General features: G+C 38.7%; 1 long non-coding RNA gene across 2 annotated transcripts in view; it reads right to left on the minus strand.

The window, feature by feature from the left end:
* LOC309862648 overlaps nt 1-27,767 on the minus strand; it is a 75,030-nt gene extending 47,263 nt beyond the window's left edge. For both annotated transcript variants that reach the window (XR_014310625.1, XR_014310626.1), the window contains exon 1: nt 27,494-27,767. This is a non-coding gene — a long non-coding RNA (uncharacterized lncRNA). The remainder of the gene's footprint in view (nt 1-27,493) is intronic.
* Nucleotides 27,768-27,995: the final 228 nt, after the last annotated feature.

Here is a 27,995-nt window from a genome sequence, read left to right on the forward strand (position 1 = left end):
CTGCGTAAAGGTGTTAGCTACAAGGTTACAACAGGTGATTTTCATTTTCTGATCTCACAACTGTTAGTGATTTTGGAGGAAGAAGGTGGGGAGATTATGGAAGAAAAATCAGAACTGGGAAGGGATCAGGAGAATCGTTCTTCCTCAACTGACACACATTCCTATGGAGCTGAACCTCAGAATGTAAGAGATAATAAAACCTATCTGTTATGGTCTGATTTATGTCCCTCCCAAAATCCATATGTTGAAGTCCTAACTACTTCAGTCTTAGTAGCTCAGAATGTGACTGCATTTGGAGACAGGGCCTTGAAAGAGGGGATTACATTAAAAGAGGTGATAAGTTAAAAATTAGGGGGGCCCTAACCCAATCTAATTGTTGTCCTTATAAGAGGAGATTCTTATACATATATACAGAGAAACACAGTCTGTGGTATTTCATTATGACAGCCTTAGCTAACTAATCATCCATCTGTCCACCCATTTCTTTGTTCAACTATATTATGTGCTAAGCTCAAGAGAGACATAAAACACTAAACCTTATCTCCTAAAGAGAAAAATGGATAAAGAACAATTACAACTCTATAGGGATAGTGTTCTGATAGCTTTATGTTCAATTTAGGGTGTTAGATAAGGTATCCTGTGGGAAGTGACATATACCTTGCAGACTCAAGGATTTGCAGAAATTCCCCAGTCTAGAAGAGGGTTTCTGAACCTGACACTATGGACATTTTAGGCCAGATAATAATTTGTTGGGAGGGCTTGCCTTGTGCATTATAGGACATTTAGTAGTATTCCTGGCCTCTATCCCTTAGATGTCATTCACACCCCCACCCCAAGTTGTGACAACCCAACAGCTCTTCAGACATTGCCAAATGTCTTTTGTGGGACAAAAATGGTCTAGAGGGTGGGTATGAGCTTCTAAGATGAGGACAGTCATAGAATCAGACCAAAGATAAGATGGCCATTCAGGAGCTTGCAACCCTCTCATTTTACAAATGAGAAACTAAGGCTCGGAAAGGCTCAGTTCCTTATGTGAGACCATGAACTGGCTAGTATAACCAGAAGCAGCAGAGAAGGTGGTGGGGATAAATGCAAATCCACAAGAAATCTTTAATATGAGGCTCATCTCTTTCAGTGTGTGTATACATGTTTTTAAAGAAATACAATATCAAGCTCTTACCTATTGTAACAGACTATGGAGCTCCAATACGTTAAAGGTTTATTTTCTAGTGCCTGGCATAATGACTGGTTGAGTAAGTAGTAAACTAGAACTAGTTACTGGACTAAACCTGAAACAATAACAAATATGATGCTATTTACATTTTTCAAAGGATTAGTCTAAAATTTACATCTTGATGACTAGTAAGCTGCCAGTAACTATGTATGAAAGTGGTTTTGGTAAGGGCAGATGCTAAACACGAGAGATGTTAGTTAGCATTGTCATTTCTTACTGTAACAGGAAGCAGTCTACAGACCTGGGCCTGACTGGTGGGACAGTCTGCTGTGACAAGGTGATTTTAAAGCATCTGAATAATGGTCAGTGTAAACACTACAACTCACTAGTAAAATTGTTTGCTTAATATGATATCTAAACATAAGCAAAAGTTAATGATCCAACAAAGGTACCTGTTCTTTCAGGTTCACAATTTATGGCAATTTTGACCTGGTGCTATGGGGTACTTGGCGTTTCTTACTGAAGCACAGAGCTTTGCAAGGCATTTAAAATGACAATGTATGCATAGAACAATGAAACTCTACCATTCTCTTACACCATACACAAAGATAAACTCGAACTGTATAAAAGATCTCAACGTGAGGCCGGAATCCATCAGAATCCTAGAGGAAAACATAGGCAGTAACCTCTTCAACATCAGCCACGGCAACTTCTTTCAAGATATGTCTCCAAAGGCAAATGAAACAAAAGCGAAAATGAATTTTGGGGACTTCATGATGATCAAAAGCTTCTGCACAGCAAAGGAAACAGTTAACAAAATAAAGAGGCAACCCACAGAATGGGAAAGATATTCACAAATGACACTACAGACAAAGGACTGATCTCCAGGATCTATAAAGAACACCTCAAACTCAACACAAGCAAAACAGATAATCATATCAAAAAATGGACAGAAGACATGAACAAGACACTTGTCCAATGAAGACATACAAATGGTTAACAGACACACGAAAAAATGTTCATCATCACTAGCCATCAGGGAGATTCAAATCAAAACCACATTGAGATACAACCTTACACCAGTTAGAATGGCCAAAATTAACAAGAGTAAACAACGTGTGTTGAAGAGGATGTGGAGAAAGGGGAACCCTCTTACACTGTTAGTGGGAATGCAAGTTGGTGCATCCGCTTTGGAAAACAGTGTGGAGATTCCTTAAGAAATTAAAAATAGAGCTACCCTATGACCTTGCAATTGCACTATTGGGTATTTACCCCAAAGATACAGATGTAGTGAAAAGAAGAGCCATCTGTACCCCAATGTTCATAGCAGCAATGGCCACATTCGCCAAACTGTGGAAAGAACCAAGATGTCCTGCAACAGATGAATGGATTAGGAACATGTGGTCCATATACACTATGGAGTATTATGCCTCTGTCAGAAAGGATGAATACCCAACTTTTGTATCAACGTGGATGGGACTGGAAGAGATTATACTGAGTGAAATAAGTCAAGCAGAGAGAGTCAATTATCATATGGTTTCGCTTATTTGTGGAGCATAAGAAATAGCATGGAGGACATGGGGAGATGGAGAGGAGAAGTGAGTTGGGGGAAACCGTAGGGGGAGAAGAACCATGAGAGACTGTGGACTCTGAAAAACAATCTGAGGGTTTTGGAGGGGCAGGGGGCGGGAGGTTGGGTGAGCCTGGTGGTGAGTATTATGGAGGGCATGTATTGCATGGAGCACTGGGTGTGGTGCATAAACAATGAATTTTGGAATACTGAAAAGAAATTTTAAAAATATGTAAAAATTTAAAAAAAAATAAAATGACAATGTGGAAAGTTCTCTTTCATTGCCATCGAGGGTAAAGGCAGGACATATGCCAGCCTCAGAATCAGGGTTACTTTTTGGGAACTAACTGAAAAATATCTTAGGTGGTCATGTTGGACCCTGTGCTGCTTTCACCTCCTCCTCAGTCCTTATGTAGCCCATCTGGCCCAACTCAGGATGCACTCAACAAATGCTGACGAGAATGAGGCTTTCTGGTGCTTTTCCCAGTCCCTGAAGAGGAGTCTTCTTTCCTTTGTATTCTTTTCCACCCTGCCTTCCCATTCCTCCTGTCAGTGTCCCACTCAACAGTGTCCCACTCACCAATGGATAACCTAGAATGTCCATTAGGAGTGTCATTTGCTGTGCAGAGGAGCATGGTTCACAGGTGTGGTTGGGACAAAGAGGGACTGCCTCCCGGCCCTGTCTGAGATGTGTTCCTCACTCTTTCCAGCAGTCCCTGAGTTCTCCTCAGGGAAGCTCTGAAAGTTCCACAAGGCAAAGTCTGAAAATTCCTGCTCCAGTCTAATGGTGAGGCTGCAGATGAGAAAACAGAATCCCAAAGAGCCCGAGTGACCTAACCAGGCCACAGATCTCTAATTTAGCATTACCTGCAGCAGAATGTGCATTCTTTCTTACCTCGACCGGGGTACTTGGAACCACCCTTCCCAGAGATTGAGGTCTTTCCTGCTCTAGGCCCCTGGAGATGATTGCTGGTTGGACACAGATGGCAAGGGTCAAATATTCCTGAAATTCCAAAGGAATAGTAAAAGATGTTGGATGACAGACTGGAGACTTAAACAATATTAATCAAATAAATCAGTTCAACATGGTCGTGACTCCTTTTAGTCCTTATGGCACAAAATATTATCTATAAGTGTTTATCTATCAAAATCATTCAGCTTTTCAGGTTGAAACCATAAAGGCCAGTTATTGAGCTGCACAGCATATTCTACTCATCCAGTGGCCTTTGTGGTACATATCAGACCTGCCCAAAGACTGCTCTTACCACACTCCACACTGGTATACTCTTAATAGGGACAACTAAAAGCTATCTCGATGTAAACATTTTTTTGTTTTGAAGGAGATCAGATTATGCTATTCTAAAATATGCCACCATAGGAGAGGGAAAAAAATATGCTTTCTTCCACCTTCCATATGTTCACTGGCTGGCAGCCTATAAATTAGACCAACAAAAGACAGATTAACAGAGAAAAGCATATAGATTATGCGAGATAAGTTTTGTGTGAGGAAATGAGATCAAAAGGAGTGGTTTACTAGGTTTGATGGAGTGAGGAGAGTCATGGGAAAATGTGATAGGGGAGAATGGTATCAACTAAGGTAGTGCACTGGGGAAAACTTAGCAAGGCCTGTTGATTCAGATTCCTTTCAGTGTTCCTCTATCTTTGGAAATAAGGACACTCCTTTCATCCAGTTAGGAGGACACCTCTCGTGTGAGGATCTTAAGACCTGATTCATGGAGCACTGGGTTTTACACACAAACAATGTATCATGGAACACTACAAAAACAAATGATGTACTGTATGGTGACTAACAACATAATAAAAATAAAATAAAATAAATTTATAAGTGTACATACCCTTTGGGGGAGAAAATAAAAAGACCTGATTCAGGGGTGATAGAGGAAGTCAGTTTTTCCTGCACCTGTCATTTCTCAAAGTTCTCCAGCTTCAAGTAATCAGTATGCCAAGGTATCGTATTTTCGGTTAGGGCATTCTGAACCCCGCTACCACTTTGGCATAAGGATTATTTTGAACTGAAAATATTTGAGAATCAACAGATCTATAAATAACCCTCCCCAGATATTTCCTTATCTGACTAAAGGCAGAAAGTACTGAGAAATAAGGGCTGCCATAAATCCCCCATCCCCGAGGTAGACTTGTACAAACAAACCTGACTGGGATGTCAAACCTGACGCCGGTGTCTCATTAATTTCCTCCATGTATCTATCTTCCCACAGTTTGCCACTGCTGAAAGCCCAAAACTTTTTCCTTTGTCATGTCACATCTCCATAATTTCTCATTCTTTGTTAAAAAATGGTATAGAAGCTCTCAGTCCTATCTACTTCTTTGAGTCCTCACTTCTTTTCCAGAAAAACCATGATGTCCCATCAAATAAAATTTGTATGTCTTTTTTTTCTGTTAAGATAATATGCAAAGCCCCAGGTAATAAATCTAAAAGGGCAAAGGAAGTTTTCCTCCCCCACAGTTTATGTGTTACCTCGCTATTTCTTTTGTTCACTATGCTCACTGTTCATCTATTTCACTGATTGTTGATTTTGCTCTATAGATCTATCCATGTATCTCCCCATCCATCCATTCATCTATGTATTCATGATCCATCCATCCAGATAGCTATTTACTTATTTTATTGAATGTTTCGAGATTACTTGTAGATATCATGACACTATATATCTAAATACTTCATCAAGAATCTTCAAAAACAAAGGAAACATAATTATCACACTTAGAAATTTAGCATTGCACTGATATTATTTAATTCCTTGCTACCCATAGTGTTGTCCCAGGGTCAGCAGCACCTGACATTACCACTAGGAACTCTCAGATGGTGTATGTGAGAGTCGGAGGGCGTGTGGAATCTGTGTTTTATTTTTCTTAAATTTTTAATTTTTATTAGTATAATCAAAGAATTTCATGAATATTCTTTGTTTTGATATACTATTTTCTTTAAACCATTCACCCAGAGCTGTAATGTAGACCAGTTGTTCCCACGTTTTCCCACCCTGCACCCTATGCATTAGGCGGCAATAATCTTGTCTGTATTTTCTGTCCTGGAATCCAATGCCTACTTTAAGTGCTCAATAAATAGCTCCTGAAATACTGCACTTGGGAAGAGGCTTATTTTTTTGTAGTGTAAAATGATAAGACAAAGACTTCCACTAAAATGCACCACAGAAACACTGAATTTTATAGAATTTTTTTGATCTACCTGGGATCCTGTAAAGATGTTAAGTTCGTTTTTTTTTTTTTAACTTTTAAAATTTTTTATTTGAGTATGTTGACATATGTTACATTAGTTTCAGGCCTATGACATAGGCATTTAGTAAGCTTATACATTATGCTATGTTCACCACAAGTATAGCTATCATCTCTCACTATACAACGTTTTTACAATATCATTGACTGTATTCCTTATGCTATATCCTATATTCACATCTTATTCATTCCATAACTGGAAGCCTATATCTCCCACTCCCCTTCACCCATTTTGCCCAATGTCCCACCCTATCCCCTCTGGCAACCACCTTTGTCTTATTATTTATGGGTCTGATTCTACTCTTTATTGATTCATTTGTTTTAATGTTGTTGTTGTTGTCCGTTTCTAAATATGAGTGAAGTCATATGGTATTTGTCTTTCTCAGTCTGACTTATTCCACTTAGCATAATACCCTCTAGGTCTTTCCATGTTTTCTCAAATGGCATGATCTCATTTTCTTAAAAGATTTTATTTTTTATTTATTTGACACACAGAAAAAGAGACAGAGCACAAGCAGATGGAGCAGCAGGCAGAGGGAGAGGGAGAAGCAGTCTCCCCACTGAGGAAGAAGCGCTATGTGGGGCTTGATCCCAGGATCCTGGGATCATGACCTGAGCCAAAGGCAACTGCTTAACCAACTGAGCCACTCAGGCACCCATGATCTCATTTTTTTTTAATGGTTGTGCAATATTCCATTGTATATATATATGCTGCATCTTCTTTATCCATTCATCTATCAGAGGACACAGTTTGCTTCCACATGTTGACTACTGTAAATAATGCTACAAGAAACACAGAGGTACATATATGTTTTCAAATGAGGGTTTTTTGTGTGTTCTTTGGGTAAATACCCAATAGTGGAATTATTAGATCATGGTATTTCTGTTTTTAAACTCTTGAGGAACCTCCATACTGTTTTCTACAGTGGTTATACCAATTCACATTCTTGCCAATAGTGTATGAGTGTTCGTTTTTCTCCATATCCTTGTCAACACATGTTATTTTTTGTCTTTTTTAATTTTATTCATTCTAAAAGGTGTAAGATGATATCTCCTTGTGGTTTTGATTTGCATTTCCCTGATGATTAGTGTTGTTGAGTACCTTTTCAGGTGCCTGTTGGCCATCTGTATGTCTTCTTTGGAAAAAAATATCTATTCAGGTTCTCTGCCCATTTTTTAATCAGATTTTTTTGGGTGTCGAGTTGCATAAATTCTTTATATATTTTGGATAGTAACCTGTTTTTGGATATACCATTTGCAAATATTTTCTCCCACTGAGGAGGTTACCCTTTTGTTTTGTTGATGGTTTCCTTTGCAAAAGCTTTTTATTTTTGTTTTTATAGTTCATTTTTGCTTTTGTTTCCCTTGCCTTAGGAGATGGCAATCTGACTGTCTGTGTTTTAAGTTTGAGAGCCACAGTTCTAGATTAAAAGATAAAGAGATCTGACAACTACAGGCACTGTGTGATACTTGTTAGATTGAAATTTGGGGTGGGATGAGTTGGGGACAGCTAAAAGGGATACTACTGGGTCAATTGGGGGAAATTTGAATATGAATTGTACATTGGTTCAGGGCTTCTCAGAATTGAATGTGTACACAAATGACCTGGGAATCTTATTAAAATCCAAATTCTGATTTTGACTCTGGGGTGGCCCCTGGGGTTCTGCATTTCCAATAAACTCCTAGGTGATGCTGATGCTGCTGGCATATTTTTTTAACTAATCTAGAATAATTCTAGAATAATTCCCCAACCTTTTATTTTTTTTAAAGATTTTATTTATTTATTTGACAGAGAGAGATCACAAGCAGATGGAGAGGCAGGCAGAGAGGGAAGCAGGCTCCCCGCTGAGCAGAGAGCCTGATGTGGGACTCCATCCCAGGACCCTGAGATCATGACCTGAGCCGAAGGCAGCAGCTTAACCCACTGAGCCACCCAGGCACCCCCCAACCTTTTATTTTTAATTACACTGACTTTTTTGAGAATTCTAAGCTAGCTGTTTTGCAAAATATCTCACAGTTTCGATGTACCTGATTATTTCCTTATAATTAGGCTAAAATCCTTTTGGCAGGAATATAATATAGGGGATCCTGTGCCCTTTTCAGGATAGCACATCAGGACACATATTACTCTTTAAAGCACTTAAAGTTTCAACTTCCAGTCTTTCTTCCTCCACCCATCCCATGGCCTTCTGAGCTGGGGTGGTGTCAAAAATCAGGCCCAGAAGACCTGCACCTGCACTCACACTCTTCTTGGTACCATTGACAGGAGCAACAGTAAAGAACTAACTGGAAACTGAATGCCCCTGAGACAGTTCCCACTGATCTGTCTCCCAAACTCAAAACCTTAATTATACAAAACAATATAGCTGTGTTTGTGAAAGTCCTCCTGTACCAAAGATGAATCACTGGTTTGCCTCAGAAATAAAAGGAAGACTGATTCAGACAAGCTCTGCTGCCAAAAATACCCTTATGGAGGATGTTACAACAAAAAACAGAAAGCGAGCAGAAGCCAACAGAGAAACACTGAAGGTGTTGTGACAGATCTACAGAAATCCTTTTGAAGATCTAGGTAACAAGATTTGAACCTTCTCTGGAAACTGTCAACCAGTCCCGTGAGCATCTTTACGTTACTTTTAAAGAGAATTTCAAAATACAACAAGAGACACATATTTCATAGAGAACATCTAAGAAATGAATTGAAGACAAAATTTAAGAAAACATAAATTTTGTGATTAGTTAAAACTGAATAATCAGGGGTGCCTAAGTGGCTCAGTCACAAGCATCTGCCTTTGGCTCAGGGCGTGATCCCGGGTCCGGGGGGGTCAAGCCCCGCATGGTGCTCCCTGCTCCGCAGGAAGCCTGATTCTCCCTCTCACTCTCCCTGCTTGTGTTCCCTCTCTCGCTGTGTCTCTGTCAGATAAATAAATAAAATTTTTAATTAAAAAAACCTGAATAATCAAAAGACACTTTAACACTTAATACTTTAAAGGTAAATAAAGAAATAGAAGGAGAGTAGTACTTCAGAAGTCAAGACAATCATAAAAATCTTAGTCAGTGGGAGTTTCAGCACCCAAGTGCTTTTCTTCGAACATAATTATTGTTGAGAAAGACAATGTAAGAATTATAAAATAAATCTGCCTGCTTAAGCTGATCAGCCTGCCAGACACACTATGATTTCCACTGAAGGCCGGAGTGTGGGTTCAGTATATGTCCTTGTTGTCTGTGTTGAGAGGCATCTGGTCCCAAAAAGCCTGCTAAGCCCAAATGGCTGGGGAGTCATTTTCCCCCAAAGCTGGGGACACTGTGAATCCCACTCCCACAGTCTGAGACTCTAAATATGGTGAAGTTTCCAGACACAGGTATAACAGGTATGACCTAGTCATTTCATCCCAGAAACTGAAAACATGATGAAAGGACAGTTTTTACCCATGACCTCCAACCTTATCTTTTAGGTCTGAGGTGTTGTTATTAAGGGCAAAAAGATTTAAATACAAGTAAAGGAGAAGGGGTGTAGTGAGCTCCACTAATTTAAGGCACTTCTATAAAAGTTTTCAAAGAACTAGAGCTAGCTGACCTCCCCTCTCCAGTTCAATCTCTCCCATACCCTCTAGCACTCTGCACCTCAGTTGTTCTGAACCACTTGGGTGCCTCAAGCTTGGCACACATTCTTGCCTCCAGGCTTTCTTCCTTGCCTTTCCCACCTTACGTGGTTAACTTGAGATTATACAATCTCTTCTCTGGGAAGCCTCCTTAATGCCCACCTTCTCCAGTGCTGTCCCGACAGAACTCTGCTTTTGGTCATACATGTACCCATCCCTTCCTCTAGACTAAAATCTAGTCTTCAAGGCAGAAACCCTATTTTGTTCTACTTTGAAATTTTAGTATCCAGGGCCTGGCACATGATATTAATCATGATGTAAATGTATTTATTACATGCCAGGCATTACTTCAAGTACTTTAGATTAATTAATTCATTTAATGTGCACAACATTATGAGATAAATACTGTTATTATCATCAATTTACAGAAAAATATGTCACAAAGTATTTAAGTGATTTGTCTATGGTCTTATATCTGGTAAATGGTAGAGCTATGATTTGAAGCCAGCCAATTTGATTCTAGGGACCATGCCTTTAAACTCTAAACTATAGTGCTCTTAACAAATACTAGATGGAAGAATGTATAAATGGAGATGATATACATAAGGATGGGTAGATGAAAGAATGGATGGATGGACGGATGGATGGATGGGTGGACTGTGCAGGTCTCTAGCCAGTTAAAGAAAGCAAGGGCATGAAAGAAATGTGCCCACTATAGACCTCTTCGAAGGAAGACCCAATTAAGTGCAAACATTTAGGCACAAACTATTTCATACTAGAGGAGGAATCTATATTTTGGAGAACACACAAATACACAGAAATGCACATTGAGGAACCCGTGAAAAGAGCATGGGTTTTGAAATCAGAGGACTAGATTTGAAGCATGATTCTGTCAATTTGAGGCCACTTACTTTGTTAACACTGACTTCATCAGTGGAGGATATATGAGTAATAAACAGAGTGCTTGGAACTTGGGAACCTTCTGATTAATTTCAGTTCCTCCCCTTCTCCAGAAAATAACATCACTTGGATCTGATTTACCATAAGCAGAAAAATGCTGAGAAAAAGATTGGTGAGGCTGGCTCACTGGAGCACAGGAAGGCAAGACTTGTCTGGATCTCCTGCTCTCTTCCTGGAACTGGAGTTTGGGTTTTGAAAAGAGAGGTGAACTCACAGCTTAGCTCTGCCAGTGCTGAAAATTCTAGAATTATTAGATAACTTTTACTTCAGGTTGGAAAACTATGCCAGCATATACAAATGTGATATCCCTGAGGGCAGAGTGCTTGATATTTTAGTAGCTTTTTTCATATAATAAAAATAATTAAAGTTCATTGCAAAAATATTAAAGAACTACAGAGAAGTATAAAAAAGAAATGAAAGATTGGTCCACATTTCTCATCTTGGAGGATCTTTCTTAATTTCTTAGTATGCATATAAGTATGTATACTTTTTTGAAAACAAGAATAGGATGAGTCTGTATATAGTATTATGTTATTTTTACTTGATGATATATTGTGGATAGCTTTCCAAAATAGAAATACATAATCAATAATCCCCTGAAAGACTATAGCATAAATTATTTAAGTATTCTGTAAACAAGGCTCATATGAAACTATTATTATGAAAAATACTGCAGCAAAAATCTATATACATATCATTGAGAGCCTTTTTCTATTATTGCCTTTGCTTGAATTCCCAAATGGGAATTGTAAAGTTAAAGGTAAACATTTTTCTTTGGATGCAATTTGCCAAATTGGAACACCTCCTCTAGAAGGTTGTGTTTCATCAACAGTATAGGAAAGTTAAACACACACTTTCTCTAACAGTGGATATAGCTATTGTTTTTAAACAGAGCAAAAAAGGAAAACAGTGATTTCTCATTTTCACTCAGATACATATGTTTTTCCTGAGGTAATCCTCGAACTTTATTTAATGTAAGTATAAAATACTTAAAAAATCAAGATATCGTTTTATATATTTGGGTGCTCCCAACTTGGGGACATAAATATTTTAAATCATTAGATCTTCTTGTTGGATAGAACCCTTTGTTATGAGATAGTGCCCTTCTTCATCTCTTGTTACAATCTTTGGTTTAAAATCTAGTTTGTCTGATATAAGTATGGCTACTCTGGCTTACTTTTGATGTCTATTTGCATCGTAAATGTTTCTTTATCTCTTTACTTTTAATCTTCAGGGGTCTTTAGGTATAAAATGAGTCTCTTATAGAGCTTCCCTATGATCCAGCAATTTCACTATTGGGTATTTACCCTAAAGATACAAATGCAGTGATCCGAAGGGGCACATGCTCCCGAATGTTTATAGCAGCAATGTCCACAATAGCCAAACTATGGAAAACTATGGAAAGAGCCAAACTATGGAAAGAGTCTAGATGTCCATGAACAGATGAATGGATAAAGAAGATGTGTGTGTGTGTGTGTGTGTGTGTGTGTGTACGGAATACTATGCAGCCATCAACAAACAAAATCTTGCCATTTGTAACGATGTGGATGGAACTAGAGGGTATTATGCTAGTGAAATAAGTCAATCAGAGAAAGACAAATATCACATGATCTCAAATATCATAAGAGGAATTTGAGAAACAAGACATAGGATCTTAGGGGAAGGAAGGGAAAATCAAAAGATGAAGCCAGAGAGGGAGAAAACCATAAGAGACTTTTAATCTCAGGAAACAAACTGAGGGGTGCTGGAAGGCAGGGTGGGGCATGGGAGGGATGGGGTGGCTGGGTGATGGACATTGGGAAGGGTATGTGCTATGCTAAGTGATGTGAATTGTGTAAGACTGATGAATTACAGACCTGTACCCCTGAAACAAATAATACATTATATGTTAATAAAAAATAATAGAAAGAAAGAAAGAAAGAAAGAAAGAAAGAAAGAAAGAAAATAAATGAGTTTCCTGTAGGCAGCATATAGATGGGTTTTATTTTTTTTATCCATTCTGATATCCTATATCTTTTGATTGGAGCACTTAGTCCATTTACATACAGAGTAATTATAAATAGATGCATTTAGTGCCATTTTATTACTTGTTTTGTCATTGTTTCTGGAGATTTTCTCTATTTCTTTCTAGTCTTTGTGGCTCTTGGTCTTTCCTTCCCACTCAAGGAGTTCCCTTTAATATTTCTTGTAGGGCTGGTTTAGTAGCCATGAAATCCTTTAGCTTTTGTTTTTCTGGGAAACTCTTTATCTCTCCTTCTGTGCTAAATGAAAGCCTTGCTGGTTAGTGTATTCCTGGCTAATTTTCCCTATTCAGTGTGTTGAATATATGATGCCACTCTCTTCTGTCTTGCCAAGTTTCTGTGGAGAGATATGCAGTTAGTCTTATAAGTCTTCCCTTCTAGGTTGGGGACTGCTTTTGTCTTGCTCCTTTATGATTTTTTCTTTATCAGTATATTTTGGAAATTTAATTATACTACATCTTGGTGTTGGTCTGCTTTTGTTGATTTTGATGGGAGTTCTCTGTACCTCCTGGATTTGGATGTCTATTTCCTTACCCACATTAGGGAGATCTTCTGCAATAGTTTCCTCAAATAAACCTTCTTCTCCCTTTCTCTCTCTCCTTTTTCTGGGACATAAAAAGATGTTCAATATCACTCATCACCAGGAAAATACAAATCAAAACTACAATGAAATAGCACCTCATACCAGTCAGAATGGCTAAAATTAACAATACAGGAAACAACAGGTGTTGATGAGACTGTGGAGAAAGAGGAACCCTCTTACACTATTGGTGGGAATGAAAACTGGGCCAGCCACTCTGGAAAACAGTATGGAGGTTCCTTAAAAAGTTAAAAATAGAATTAACTTATGATCCAGCAAATGTACTACTAGGTATGTCCCCAAAAGATACAAAAACACTGATTTGAAAGAATACACACACCCCCAATATTTATAGCAGTATTAACAATCAAAGCCAAATTATGGAAAAAGCCCAAATAACCATTGACTGATGAATGGATTAAGAAGATGGTGTGTGTGTGTGTGTGTATGTGTGTGTGTATACAAATGAATATTATTCAGCCATAAAAAAGAACAAAATCTTGCCATCTGTAATGACATGTAGCTATAGGGTATTATGTGAAGTGAAATAAGTCAGTCAGAAAAAGACAGTATCAAATGATTTCACTCATATGTAGAATTTAAGAAACAAAACAGATAAATGTAGTGGGAGGAAAAAAAGAGACAGATGATAAAACAGACTCTTAACTACAGAGAACAAACTGAGGGTTACTGGAGGAGAGGTGGGTGAGGGGTTGGGTTAAATAGGTGATAGGGATTAAGGAGGGCACTTGTGATGAGCATTACCTAATTGTATGTAAGTGATGAATCACTAAATTCTATACCTGAAACTAATATTACACTGTACATTAACTAATTGGAATTTAAATTAAAACTTGAAAAAGATTTTAAAAATAAACAGAAATTGTATAATTTTTCAGAAATAATTTATTCATATGCTGCTCCTTGATTAGATATTTGAGCTACCCAAAGACTTTAAGGGTAGGCTGAGGGGAATAAAAATGTAGATTCTTTCCCTCTCGGTGTTCTTTGTACATTTATTTTTTACATTCTCACTACACACATTTAGGCATATAGAATTTGTCCCAGGACCTCCCCTTCTGGGTGAAATTATACAGGCTTAGGACTTTCCATACCCCCAGCTTTGGCAGTGGCTATATGCTCAAAAATCCAGGGGTTTGGTTTGTTCTGTTCTCATACCTCTTGATCTTTCCACATCTTCCCGACAGTCTTGTGCACACAGCCTTCAATGAGAAGGGCAATTTGTGGGCAACCTGATCAAGGAAACCTGTACCTCTTTGAATTTACAATGCCCTCCCATCTCCATATGAGATGGCCAACCTTCACAGGAATCACATTGCTGCCAAAAGAAGTTTTTGCCTTCCCACATGTGCTGTCTCATACCCTTGCAGGTGATGAGCTTAAAAGGGGCTGATGCTCTCCATATGGCAAACATATTTATGGAGTCCATATAGTGTTCATTGTTAGGTGCATCATTTCAAAATGGCCCCAGTGGAGGTAACCACCACCAAGTGCCAAGATCGCAAAACTGCTTCCTGAGCTTCTCAGGAATAGAAACATCTTCAAAAGTTGCCACTGGGAGTAGCATCTGTAGTCCAGCAATGGTAGGTGGGGCTGTCCAAGAATCTGACAGTGTTTCTCACAGTGTTGCTCAAGCCAGCGGCTGCCACATGGTCACCTGCATCTGGAAGCACAGGACTCCCCACCGAGACTCTTACATATTTTTAATTGTTAGTGAGTCACACACATTTACATGTTTATTGACCATATGTAATTTTCTTCTATGAATTTCTAGCTTATATACTTATCATATTTTTTATCAGTTTATAACAATACATATTCATCTTTGCATATCTCATGCCTAATATAGAACTTAGCACAGAGCAGTTATTCAACAAATAACATATTTTTGGTTGTAAAAATATGTTATCCATCCCCACAGGACACAGTTCTAAGTTTTAATCTTGATTGCCATAAATTTACATCTAACTTTGGGAAAACCAAATTCTTGGAATCTGAAAATGCTGTCCACAATCAGACCCCTAGTAGCCCTGATACTATATATTCTAAAGTTTGAGACTTAAGAGAGAATATCTCCTATATAAAAATTTTCTAAAGAATAGACCAAGAAGAAGAGCAGGGGCCATTTACCTGATACCATTGGGAGGTACCACAAGGTTGGTCTATACCCAAATCTTGGTCTGCCAGAAGCCCAACAGCCATCTTCCTTAAAACAATCATCATCCCTTAACAAGTCTTAGAGTAATCAAGACCAACTATGTTTTCTATGGGATATTTAGGAAAATAGAAAGACATTTCCTATCAAAATTTCATTGGAGGGGTGCCTGGGTGGCTCAGTGGATTAAGCCGCTGCCTTCGGCTCAGGTCATGATCTCAGAGTCCTGGGATCGAGTCCCGCATCGGGCTCTCTGCTCAGCAGAGAGCCTGCTTTCCTCTCTCTCTCTGCCTGCCTCTCCATCTACTTGTGATTTCTCTCTGTCAAATAAATAACTAAAATCTTAAAAAAAAAAAAATTTCATTGGATTCATATTTTAGAGAAGTCTTGGTCAACCCAGACCATGCAGAAAAATCCCTAAAGGAACATCTTTTAATAATTCCTTTTAATATATATTAATTAATATATATAATATGCATAATATATGTAATTTATATTATGTTTACTTTTAATGTTTATAAGAACATATACTAGTATTTTCTCTCTTTTTTAAATAAGGATATTTTTCTGATATTAAAGAATTTTCTAATAATAGAACCCAATCTTATAACATTGTGCCTATAAGAAAGGGATCCTCATGTGTCTGTTGCACAAGATGTCCTTGGGAATCATTTGAACCATTATTCAAGAGATAGAAGACCCCCTAGGAAAAAAAATCTCATGGCATTCTATTGTCTACCTTGATATACTGCCAAGTTTTCACAAGAATTATCACATTTATTCCTTACATTAACTTGTGAGAAAGAGCAAAACAAAAACAAACTATATATTTTTTAGTTCTATGGGACCATTAATTAGAAGATACAGCATGTATTTAATAACAACTTTTTGGGATATATATATATATATATATATATATATATATATATATAAAGAAACACTCCCATATTAAATATATACATTTTAAAATGTTTCCAGATTTCAGAAAAGCAAGAAAGATATATTCTTTGTTTGTTTGTTTGTTACTTTAGCATCAGGGAACCATGGTGGCACTAGCTCTCTTTTATATGGGAAAACAGAAGTGGAATTCCTTACCTAAAGAATCAAGATACAAGTGAGTATTTCCTTGGCTCAGTGCTTTCGTATGACAGTTTTGCTGGAGCAAAGGGAGTAAAAGAAGAGTTTACAGTTTGAAGTTAGGTCAGCAAGAGGGGAGGAGGACCCAGGAAGAAAGGAGGGGGAGCTGAGAATTTGGGCCATGAGCTAGTCAGACTCTGCCCGGCTGTGATTTTGCGTTTAGCCACTTATTTCTGACCACAGGTTACTATTCTAGGCTTTCCAAGCTATAAGCACAATCTGTATGGCCTTTTCATTTTCTTTTATCATTCTGTTCCCAGCACTTTGCTCCAACTTCAGACACCAGGCATTTCCCCTATTCCTACCAGATATACCCACCAGAATGTTTGTATTTTTTTTTAAGATTTATTTTGTTTATTAGAGATAGAGAAAGAGCAAGAGAGGCAGGGAGAGGCAGAGGGAGAGGGCAAGAGACTCAAGCAGACACTTCATGGAGCACAAGCCTGATATGGGGCTCAATCTCATGACCCTGTATCGGGACCGGAGCAGAAACCAAGAGTCGGCTGCTCAATGGACTGCACCCACGTGCCTCAGAATGTTTGTATTCTAAGAGAGACTGAAAGACTCTTGACTTGAAGAAATAAATTTCCAATGGTACAACTGAGGGATTATGACAAATAGTAGGAAAGACATTTTTGGCTAGATTCAATATGTGCCCTTAGAGTTATAACTAAAGACATACAAACTGTGACCTTGTAGTCTCCTTAACAAATGTGCCAGCTTGTCCTTCGGTGGTGACTGGATGGCTTATTTAATGGCACTGTCTTAACTGCAACAGCTGAAATTCTGTGTAACAACGCTTCTCTCACAAGGATTTGCAGTGCCCATTTTAGCTTTGGAATCTTGCAGCCATTGGCCTCTGCCCTTAAACAGCCAAGCCAAGACAGGCGATCCAGAGCACAGTGGCTTAAGACCTCAGGTTTGCTTCAGAGAGCTCTGCCTTCTTCTCTCAGGGGTCCTAATGTTGCAGTCTGAGCATCAGCCAGCACTCAAGCGTCGGTGACGCATCCAGGGGCGTGGAGTTGTCCCTGTGATAAGGAAGAACTCAACAGAGACGTGATTTTCCCTGTTGTAAATTCTGCCACGATCTGCTGCCCAATTTCCTTTCCTCTCAGCCCAGCATTTCAAGAGAATAGAGACTCTCTGTCTGATAAAGTTTTTTCTTTGCCCACATGAAAGGGTATGAAGCAATTGCAAGCTTGCTAAAGTGCTGTTGTCTGTGGAGATAACCACAGCTTCAGTTTTTGGGCCACCAGCCCCTATGGCTGCATTTCTTCCTACCATCCGTTTGAGCAGGAACAGTAGTTTGTGCCAACTCCAGAACTTCAAGCATGTCATTTCTGAAACCACAACAAGTCTCTTGAGCTTCCTGAACAAAGGGTTCATAGTGGAAAGCCCTGAAGTTCTTTTGGGCCTCCTAAAACCACAAAGCTGATTACTGAACAAAGCCCCAAGCATCTGAACACATGGGTGCCTTTCTTGGAGCTCATCTCAGAACATGAAAAACAGTTGAGAGCAGTGACTAGGGAAGGGCTGGGGGTGGGGTAGAGAGTCTGCCTTCTCTGCTCAGATCAGTAACACCATCTAGACCATCTGCACCAGTGATGGTTCACAACTCTGTCAAGCAAAAGGACGCCCTTGTAATATCAAATCTTAACAATTGTATTGTTAGTAGAATCTAACTAAGAAAATATATAATGAGGAAATGCTAGTTTGAACTCAGTGTTCTTTTACATAAATCTATATTTTGCTAGTTCTAGTCATCCTTACATTTTTAAAAAATATTAGTACGTTTGCACAAAACATTAATTTTCCCTCCTGAGATTATGCATTTAGAAGCTAGATTCGTGGACACTTTGCAATAGCTCCATGGACCACTAGGGGTCCCACCAGAAGCTAGGAAACACTGACAGATGGAAACTATTCTTCACTGCAAGTACTCAACTACACCCAGTAACTGCAAGCCCTTCTGGAAGAGAATCGACTATGCATTTGGATGCCTCACAGTTCGGTGTTTATTTATGAGTCTAAAATTTCTAGGATAAATTCCTCTTGGAATCTAATGTCAGGAACTATCTTGAGTCATTTAAAACTTTGCCTCGGTTTTATTGAGATAGAATTTTCAAACAACATTGTGTGAGTTTATGGTGTCCAGCATGTTGATTTCATACATATGGTAAAATGATTCCCACCACAGCATTAGCTAAAAACTCCAGCCAGTCACAGAAACTATGTGAAGGACATTGTATTTCCTCCTCTCGTGTAATGCACACTCTATTATTTCCTGTATTTCCAATTTTTCCTTAGCTAGGAGGAAATTGAGAGCTAAATGCAATGCTCAGTTGTGACAATCACCTGGTGCTTCTGTCCCTGAACTTTGTGCTTACTCCTCAGCATTGTTAGTTTTCCTTTTTATTTTCCAAGCATCTCTCTAACTGTGATCTTCATGACAGGCCTCCTCGCCTCATGGAAATTAGAGAAGCATAAATTATAAACAAGCACCAAGGCCCTCATTTGGCTGTCAGCCTCCAAGGAAGTAAAAAGAGTAAATTGCTCCCCAGAGGAATTTCTTCTGGGCCACTGAGCTATTCTGCCATCTCCTCTGCCAAGTGTCCGTGTGTGGACTAGTATCATCCAAACTCCTAGGCCACACTTCTCCAGGATGATAGGGAGCACAAGGATAGTGGTGGCTGAGAAGTGTGACTCACTCTCACAACACCGACCCTTCACAAGGCCTCAAAACAAAGCAAAATGAAACAAAACAAACCAAGCAAAATCGAAGGAATTCAAGAGAGCTGACAAAAACAGATGAGCAGCAAAAGCAGCTCCTACAAGATCCCAACGGCTACTGCCAACATTCTCACTGGCGGGATCTTCTGACTACTCTTCCAGCAAACTTTTCCATTTTATTTCTTATCTGACCTGTTGTCCCTTGCCTTGTTGCAGTCTTACCTGTTTTCCTTCATTCCCAACCGGCCTCTTTCTGTCGCTGTACTAAACCATCTTACCACCAGGGAGCAGTGCAGTTAAAGGAACTGGCTCAAGGGGTTTGCAGCTCTAGACTAGGAAGTATTAGTGATAAAATTATTCCATAAATTTGTCTTTCTCCATGATTTTTTTTTTTTACATTTCCACTTTAAACTTAAATTGAGGTGATATTCCCACTTGTAAATCGACATTCATATCAATGTTTTAATAAATAGGACTGTCTTAGATTCTGTCAAAGTCCTCTTTACTGTAAGATGCCATTTAACAACAGTTGGTGCTATGACTTATATATCAAAATACAGACCCAGAGGCCATTATATTCCACTTCAGCTTTCTTTGGGTACAAGCCACAAAGTTTTAATAATGAAGTATTTCTTAGAATTAAACCCCTTCAGATAGTGTTGTCAGTTTTGCAAGGTAAGGGGTTCTCTGAACTTGAAGCTATTGTCCTGTGGGTAAGAAGTACTTCCAGTCTGCTCAGTAAGTGCCCCCTTTGTTATAAATAAAGACCCTTGGAATTTGATCTGTGTGTTGGGGTTCTCGTTAGACCCCTCTACGGCAGCTTTGACAGGCTCCAGCTTCTACAGGGAACAAAGTGACTCCTAGCCCTTGCCTCAGGGGCAGGGGCTTTATTCCATTATCCCTAAGCATATTCTATTACAATGTGCATATACTATTTGCTTTGCTTTGTTTTTAAGAGTTTGTCACTATCAATAAAGGTACTGGCAAAGGAGGGTAAGTATTATGATACACATAGCCACTGCGCAGTCATTAATTCAAACTGTGATTACTATTTAGCCCTTAAAGACCAGAGGATTACTAGGCATTTCCCAGAAAACAGAGCTAAAAAATAGGCCAGCAGTTCTTCTTCAGATCAGAAGAAAGCACCAGTCACTACCAAGGAATTTGGCCTTTGCGCCTCAGAAAGAAACCTGAACTGACGAAGAGACTTAGGATTTCACTAAGGTAGATGGTTCCAGAAAAAAGTGTTGAGAAATATTTGAAAAAGAAAATAAGAATGATTTGATATTCAAGTATGGTGAAATTTTTCAGATATCTTACATTGGTATATAAAGATTCAGTGAGATTGGAAGAACTAGACTTATTGCAGTGATTATTTCACAATACATACAAATACTGAATTATGTTGTACATCTAAATTTAATTATAATGCTATTTGCCAATTGTATCTCAATTTTTTCAAAAAAAAGTTGAACTTACTGAAAAAAAATATTAAAAAGGTCAAGTTGCTGGGTAATTAAGGGCAGAGCAAAAGATACAAGCACCTCTGTCACCTAGGTTCTATGGGAGGATAGGAATATAGCTTAGATGGGTGCCTTATTCCAAGATACAACACCATCTCCTGCCGTAAAAATGGGAAGTTGGTTTTTTTTTTTTCCTTCAGATAAAGTCAATTAGCTAGCACAGAGCATCACTCTACTTACCAGGTAAAGTTAGGATAAACTACATGTGGCAAATGGCACTATCAAACTGTCTTACTTGAGGACTAGTTATGGCTCATCTTAAAGATATGTATGTAACTGGGGATGAGATCTTTCTGTCTCTGAAATCTTTCAGCAGATTGCCTGTGATGTGCATTCAATTTTAATGTTTATTCAACAATGAAACGGTTTTCTTTCCCTAAAAGACAAGAAAAAGAAAACAGTTTAGTAAAGAATACAAAAGGAGGTTATGGGGGGAGTGTACTTAATATGGGCACTGCATTTATACAGGTGCCCTATGAGGTAGGTACTATTTTTACTAACATTAAAACTCTTATATAAAGGAAAAAATTAGTGAGGAAAGGTAAGTAATTTTCCTTGAGTTTCCCTGTGAAAGACACTGGATTCTAATCCAGCCCATGTTCTTAATGCTACCACCCTTTCTGACTCCAGAGTTTGCATTTCTAACCATGATGCTGCCCTGTCTCCAGAAGGGAATATAAATCTAGACCAATTTAAGGAAAGACAAGACAGAGGCTCAGGGAGGTGGTCCTGGATCTAACTTCTCAGCATTCCTGCTATACTGATAGATGAGTACAATTTATTTTAGCTTCTCTGGTAATAAGTCTCTCTTATTTTATTCCAGTTCTATGTGCTTGAGGGTCTTTCAGAACAGACATGGCATTACTTCTCAAGTGAACCAGACTTCAGCATAGAGAAACCATTCAGTAGATATATTCAGTTTTGTGACCAAAACTTGGGAATAATGATATCTGTAAACAGTTTGATGACAAGTTCTCCTCTGGAAACTAAAATAAATAACACCCATCTTCATCACTTCAGTCAATACTATGTAAAAAAAAAAATTGCACACATTATGGAAGAAGGCAAGCATACAGTTTAGTGAGAGGAAAATCATCATCAAGCATTTCTGTTTAGTGAGAGGGAAATGTCTGTTGAAAGAACTCACGTCAGAAACAACTGTGGTGGTTCAGAATTGTTATCAGAAATAACTGCAGATACATACAATGAAGGGAATCTTAACAATTAATCTCACCCATGTATGGAGGTTAAGGAAACCACAAAGACGGAATAGGGAAGCTGTAGATTATACTAACTAGATAACAATGGCCACACATTATTCCACAAGGGTAAAATTTCAATTTAACCAGAAGAGTAAACCCAGTGTCACATTAAATGACCCAGAATTATCATGAATATAGACTATTGGGTCATGTAGAACTGACTTGGTGCATATCCATACTCTTAAACTCCTGTGTCTGATTTGTAAATTCTTTTTCGTTCTCTTGTTGCTGACAGGTTGCAGTGATGTGCCTGTTTTGAGCATTTACTACCTGTGGTAGACACATCGTGTGAAGAGTGCCTAACTCCCTGTGGTCACCTCAACTTCCCGATGCAAAGGAACAGGATCCTAGAAGAAGCAAAGTTTGCTTATAATAACCTAGTGCGTGGAAACAGCTGATTGCATGGACAGCCCACCTGACTAGGCTGATCAATGGTCCCTCCCAGGGAATGTGGAGTCTGGAACCAGAGTGAGTGTTAAATTCTCTGTGAGTCTGTGACTGTAATACATATACTTGAGAGTGATGAGAAGCCATTATATGGCCTGTACCCTAAACCCTATGTAAAGTAGATGCTTAAGAAATAAGAGGCAGTGAAAAAGTGTGCAAGGATTCACAAAGAACTTCTCGTTACCAATTCCATTCCTTCTTGAGGTCCAGAACATTCCTGTCCTTAGGTTCTATAAGACATTACCAAATTTTGATAATAATCTCTGCTTTCCCCTCCTAAGTTGGTATAGTGGACATCTGTTGATGCTTCTCATCATCTATTCTTTATTTCTTCCTCCCTAACAACTCCCCTAATTTCTAGTTATATGTTTTTTAAGATTATTTATTTATTTATTTATTTGACAGAGAGAGACTGAGAGAGAGAGAGAGAGACAGTGAAACAGGGGACACAAGCATGAGGAATGGGAGAGGGAGCAGCAGGCTTCCCATGGAGCAGGGAACCTGATGCAGGGGCTTGATCCCAGGATACTGGGATTATGACCTGAGCTGAAGGCAGATGCTTAATGACCACCCAGGTGCCCCCTAATTTCCAATTATATGTTTTAATTAGAACCAATCCTAATCCTTGGCTTCAGAGTGGGCCCAGACTGAAGCCCATCAGAGCACCCCATTCTCCTGTATAGAGTTATTGATGCAGAAGTGAGCAGATGACCTCATTTGTTCTAATTCAGTTTAAAAGAATTTTCTAGAAGGTTTTGAGAAAAAAGTTTCCTTTCTTATTCTTAGGACTTAGCAAAAAAGATGGCCAGTGGACATAAAAGAGATATTTAACTGTCAGGTGCTTCTGACAATTCCTTACAACTGTAAGGAAAGTCAGATTTAAGATAAAGCCAAAACCATGCAGGAAAAAAGAAAAGAAACTAGGTCCTTGGTGAAAACCTGGGTCACACTTTGTCTGAAGCCTGTAGACATGTCACTTTCATGTACAGTACTTTTTTTTATTTTTAAAGTCTATTTGAGTTATATTTTTAGTTGTAATGAACAACATGCTAATTGATAAGCACTTTTAAGTTGTTTGCAACAAAAGAACAGTAATTTTGTAGTATTCAATGACTTAATCTGAGCTAAAGTATATGAAGGAGTTAGAATAATTGGGCATTGAGGAGAGACCCAAGGAAATCTTCTACTAAATAAAGTACTCATGCGATGTGTGTGTTATTAAATATTATTTTTACTTGTTCTGAGGCCTTTGGGGGTTACTTCCTGACTTTTTATTTTCTCAAAAAGCTATCTGCATTTATCTCAAAATGCAGATAAATCCCAGTATATTTTACTGACAGAGGAGCCTTTAGAAAATGAACTAATTCAACATCCTCATTTTATGCGTACCATAAAAATTGCTGCACACCCTCAAACACAAGAATAGAACATTTCCCCTTACCTTGAAATTTCAGCTAAAATACAAAGCTACATTCAATAGTCACTAGATAAATCCCAGCATGACTTGCTGAGAAATATCCAACCTAGTTCAGTGACCTTTACCCCCAACACCCCCAACACACTGTATAAAAGTAAACTAAGAATTCCCCAGGAAGAGAATTCTTTGCAGAGTTCGTAGTAGAGAAGGTATTTCCCCTATTCTCCGTGTGAGGAAAGATATGAGCTACATGTTCCCTAAGTGCATTTGGGAGGCCTCAAAAGAAGTTTTTTAGAGGCAAGTGTTACCTGCCAGAATAGAACAGGTTCTCTGACCCCACATCTCTTGGTTTAGCACTTGCCATGTGCTGTTAACACCAGAGTGCCCAGGTGGATGAGCTTTGGGATCAAACTCAGGTGTGCTCCCAGGAGCTTAGGGGCACATGTGAATAAGAAAAAAGAGTAGCCAAAGAGGGTAGGTAGGACAAGAGGAGAAAGCAGCAGTAGGACTGGGCAGAGCAAAGATGCCAAATGTTCGCCAGGCCAGTTTCGGGTGAATAGGTGGTGGAATGGTCACATTAAGAGCCATTTCTAAAGGGCTCCAACCCAAAAGTCTGTCCACTGGAGTGAGGGAATCATGGCAGAACAAGGTCACATGTGGTCACCACCAGGGATAGAAGCTGATGAGATATCACAACAGGTCATAGGGAGAGGAAATCACCTAAGTCAAGAACCAGGGCAAGTGGAGTTCTCTGAGGAATTCACTAATGTGTGCCACGAAATGGTCAGTATTTGAATCCCTGTGTGAGACAATATAGTCAACAGCACCAACTAGTTAAAGCATTATGCTTCACTTCTTGGCCCTCTTCTCTCCCTGGCCTGAAGGAGCCAAGTGTAGCAAAAATGTGTGTTTGCAAGAGGAGAGAAAGGACAGAGAAAGAGAAGAATATCTCATTCCCTTCTTCCCCGTGGTTGGTTTAAAACCATGAGTCAATTCCAAGCTGGCAGGTAGGAGGAGGTTTAATTGGATGAAAGATTTAAATTTTGATGTTAGACTAAGCTGTCCTTATTAGTGGAAAATAGGAATTGTTCTACTATCCCAAAATGACTGAAAAAAATTAGAATCTGCCTCATATATCATTCAGACTTTGGAGATGGAGAGTTGATACAGTATTCGGGGGCAGTGATGGGAGAAGAATAATGCTGTTATGCCTGCTGAATAAATTTGTGATGATAGTTTTATAAATATAAACATATACACAGCAACATTTATATTTTGAGAGAAATAAGCATGGATCAATAATGATGAACACTGTCATTAAGATGGATATAAATTTCCTGTCTCAGAATAAAGCCACTGAGAACTAAATAAACAACAACAACAAAAATCTACTACTATTGTATAATTCAGAACCCATTGGAAATCACTACACTAATTTCTTTAGAGACTTTTATTTTTTTTAAATACTTTATTTATTTGACAGAGAGAGAGAGATCACAAGTAGGCAGAGAGGCAGGCAAAGAGAGAGGAGGAAGCAGGCTCCCTACTGAGCAGAGAGCCTGGTGCGGGGCTTGATCCCAGGACCCTGAGATCATGACCTAAGCCGAAGGCCGAAGGTCACTGAGCCACCCAGGCGCCCCTCTTTAGAGACTTTTAAATTTCATTTTGCACATAGAGATTTTTTTTGCCACATCTTTGCTGCTTTCCATTCTATAATGTAGTCATCATTGTTACACTTAAACACAAAATACAATTTATAAAGTTTTGTGGCTCAGATTGGCAGTAGGTGAAAGACAATTAAGAGATGTATTATAAAGTCTTTTAGAAAAATAGAAAATTGTAAGCTCTAGGTGTTTTGCAACACTAAATAAATGGTACATACTCCATTATCATTAATAAATAAATCTGCCTTCCTCACTATGAGTTTAATGAGCTTACAAAGAAATATAATCATTTTCTTCAGTATTTAATCCTGTTGATCGTCTTCCTCTTTCTTCCCCATTGGTTCCATGATATACCCTGTCCTAATCCTCCTCTTACTCTTCTAATTTTGGCTTCTTTGTCTTTTTCTTCAGCACTTCTTTCCTTTTTGACCCCGTGTTTGTATTAGTTAAATTACATTCAGTTGAAAGTAACAAAGACTCAACTATAGTGGTTTATACACACAAGGGTTTGTTTTCTCCAACAAGAGAAAATCTAGTTATAGAATGTCCAGAGCTGGTATGTAACAGCTTTAGGAAGTTAACAGAAATTCATGTGTCTCTACTGTTGTGATTTCCTCAAGGCCACCTCATGACCAACCTGATTGTTAGCATTAGCCATTACCTTTGCATTCCAAGCACCAGGAAGGAGGATTGGATAAAGAGGACTTGCTCTGTCCTTGACGTCCCACGCAACACTATGACAAAAAATGATTGGCCAGAACTAGTCATGTGACCAACAGCTCTATGGTACACTGAGAAATGCGGTCTTTTATTTCAGAAGGTGATGTACTCAGCTAAAAGTTTGCCTTCTCTTACTAAGGAAGATAGAGGGATGGATGCTGGGTTGGTAGCTAGCAGTCTCATCAAACCCTCTTACCTCCCTCTGTATTCTGCATTGGTAATCTTACCCAATCCAACAGTTGCATGCACATCCTCTCAAATCTCCAGCTTTATTTCTCTTCAGTTTTTCCTTTCCCATTTATGCATTCCTTTTTGACTTTTCCACCCAAACATTTCTCTGGATTCTCTAGATTTTAACCAGACCTATCTCAGATTCATTATGTCTAGAACCGAAGATATAATCATCTTACCAAATCACCAAGTCAGCTTCTACACACTACTCACCCAACCAGCTCACATAAAGCACATAAAGCAGTTTCCCAAACCCTCTCAGCATCTACGGCCTGTGGGCTAAGCAGCTTACTGTAACTCATTTCATGTTTCACATCATGATTTACTTCTGTTTTTAGGTGATTCCCATAACCACTTTGAAAAAAAAATCAGGTTTTTGTTGTAATTTCTGCATTAGTAAATCTCCCCAAGTGCAGGACCAGTCTGTTTATTATTACAGTCTGTTTGTAACAATAACAAACTAGCCTATTTGTTATTACAAAATAAAATAAGCATCAGTGCCTAAAAAGATGTGAAACAAATGACTGGAAATACAGTTTTGCAACCAGTTCTGGGTTTTTACCAATTTTCTTCTTAGTCAAATTGTTTTTAGCCCAATGATCTGGCATGTGCCACATGGCTTTGTTGGGTGGAGTGATGGTGCAGTAGGAGTCTTTTTTGCTAAATTCATTAATACAAATTAGAAGCTGTCTACCAGCTCAGAGAATTTCTGTTCATATAACAGTTATTTTTACCGCAACTTGGTGTACAAAAAAGCCAAGAAACAGCAGCATCTTCTATATGGCAAACAGAAATGTGCGGGAGGAGAGAACTATCCTTCACATAGGAAGAAGATAAATCTCAGTATGTTTGGGAAGGAGAAGGAGAGGGGAAAAAGGAAAGTGAAGAAATCTGCTTCTGGTTGTCAGAAGAAGCTGGGATTATAAGTAGAGGCTCTAGATGGTAATGTTAATGCCTTTCTTTTATGGCTACTAAGGAGATACAGGCTGCGGTGAGTAAAATAACATACCAGATGTCCTTTGTCCACTCCATTGATATCCAAGGTCACTGATGCTGAAGGCCCTTGTCTTTATCCATCCTGCTTAATCTCTCTGTAGCATAGCATCAGGCACAATAAATTGCACTTCTCCCTTGGCTTTCAAGAATTGAGAAACACTCCCATCTGATTCTTCTCCTACTCTAGTCAACCCTTTTCAGTCTTATTGCTAGTTCCTATTTCTTAACCCTTTTATTAGTCCTGCTGTTTCCTGCGATTAATTTTCCACTTGCTTTTCTCCCTTTTCTTTTCCTGCTGATCTAATTTATTTCCATAACATTAACTTTATGCATCAATGATTTCCAAATCTGCAGTCCAATCTAGATTTCTTTCTTATCTCTGGACCTATACCTCCTTCTACTAGATATCTTCTCCTGAATAATTTACAGATATTTGAAATTCAACATGTCATCTTTCTCTTTAAATCTGTTATTGCCCTTGCATTTTCTATCTTGGTTAATTTTGTGCCACCCAC

This window comes from Mustela nivalis (assembly GCF_964662115.1).
Source record: "Mustela nivalis genome assembly, chromosome: 4".
Taxonomy (NCBI): Eukaryota; Metazoa; Chordata; class Mammalia; order Carnivora; family Mustelidae; genus Mustela; species Mustela nivalis.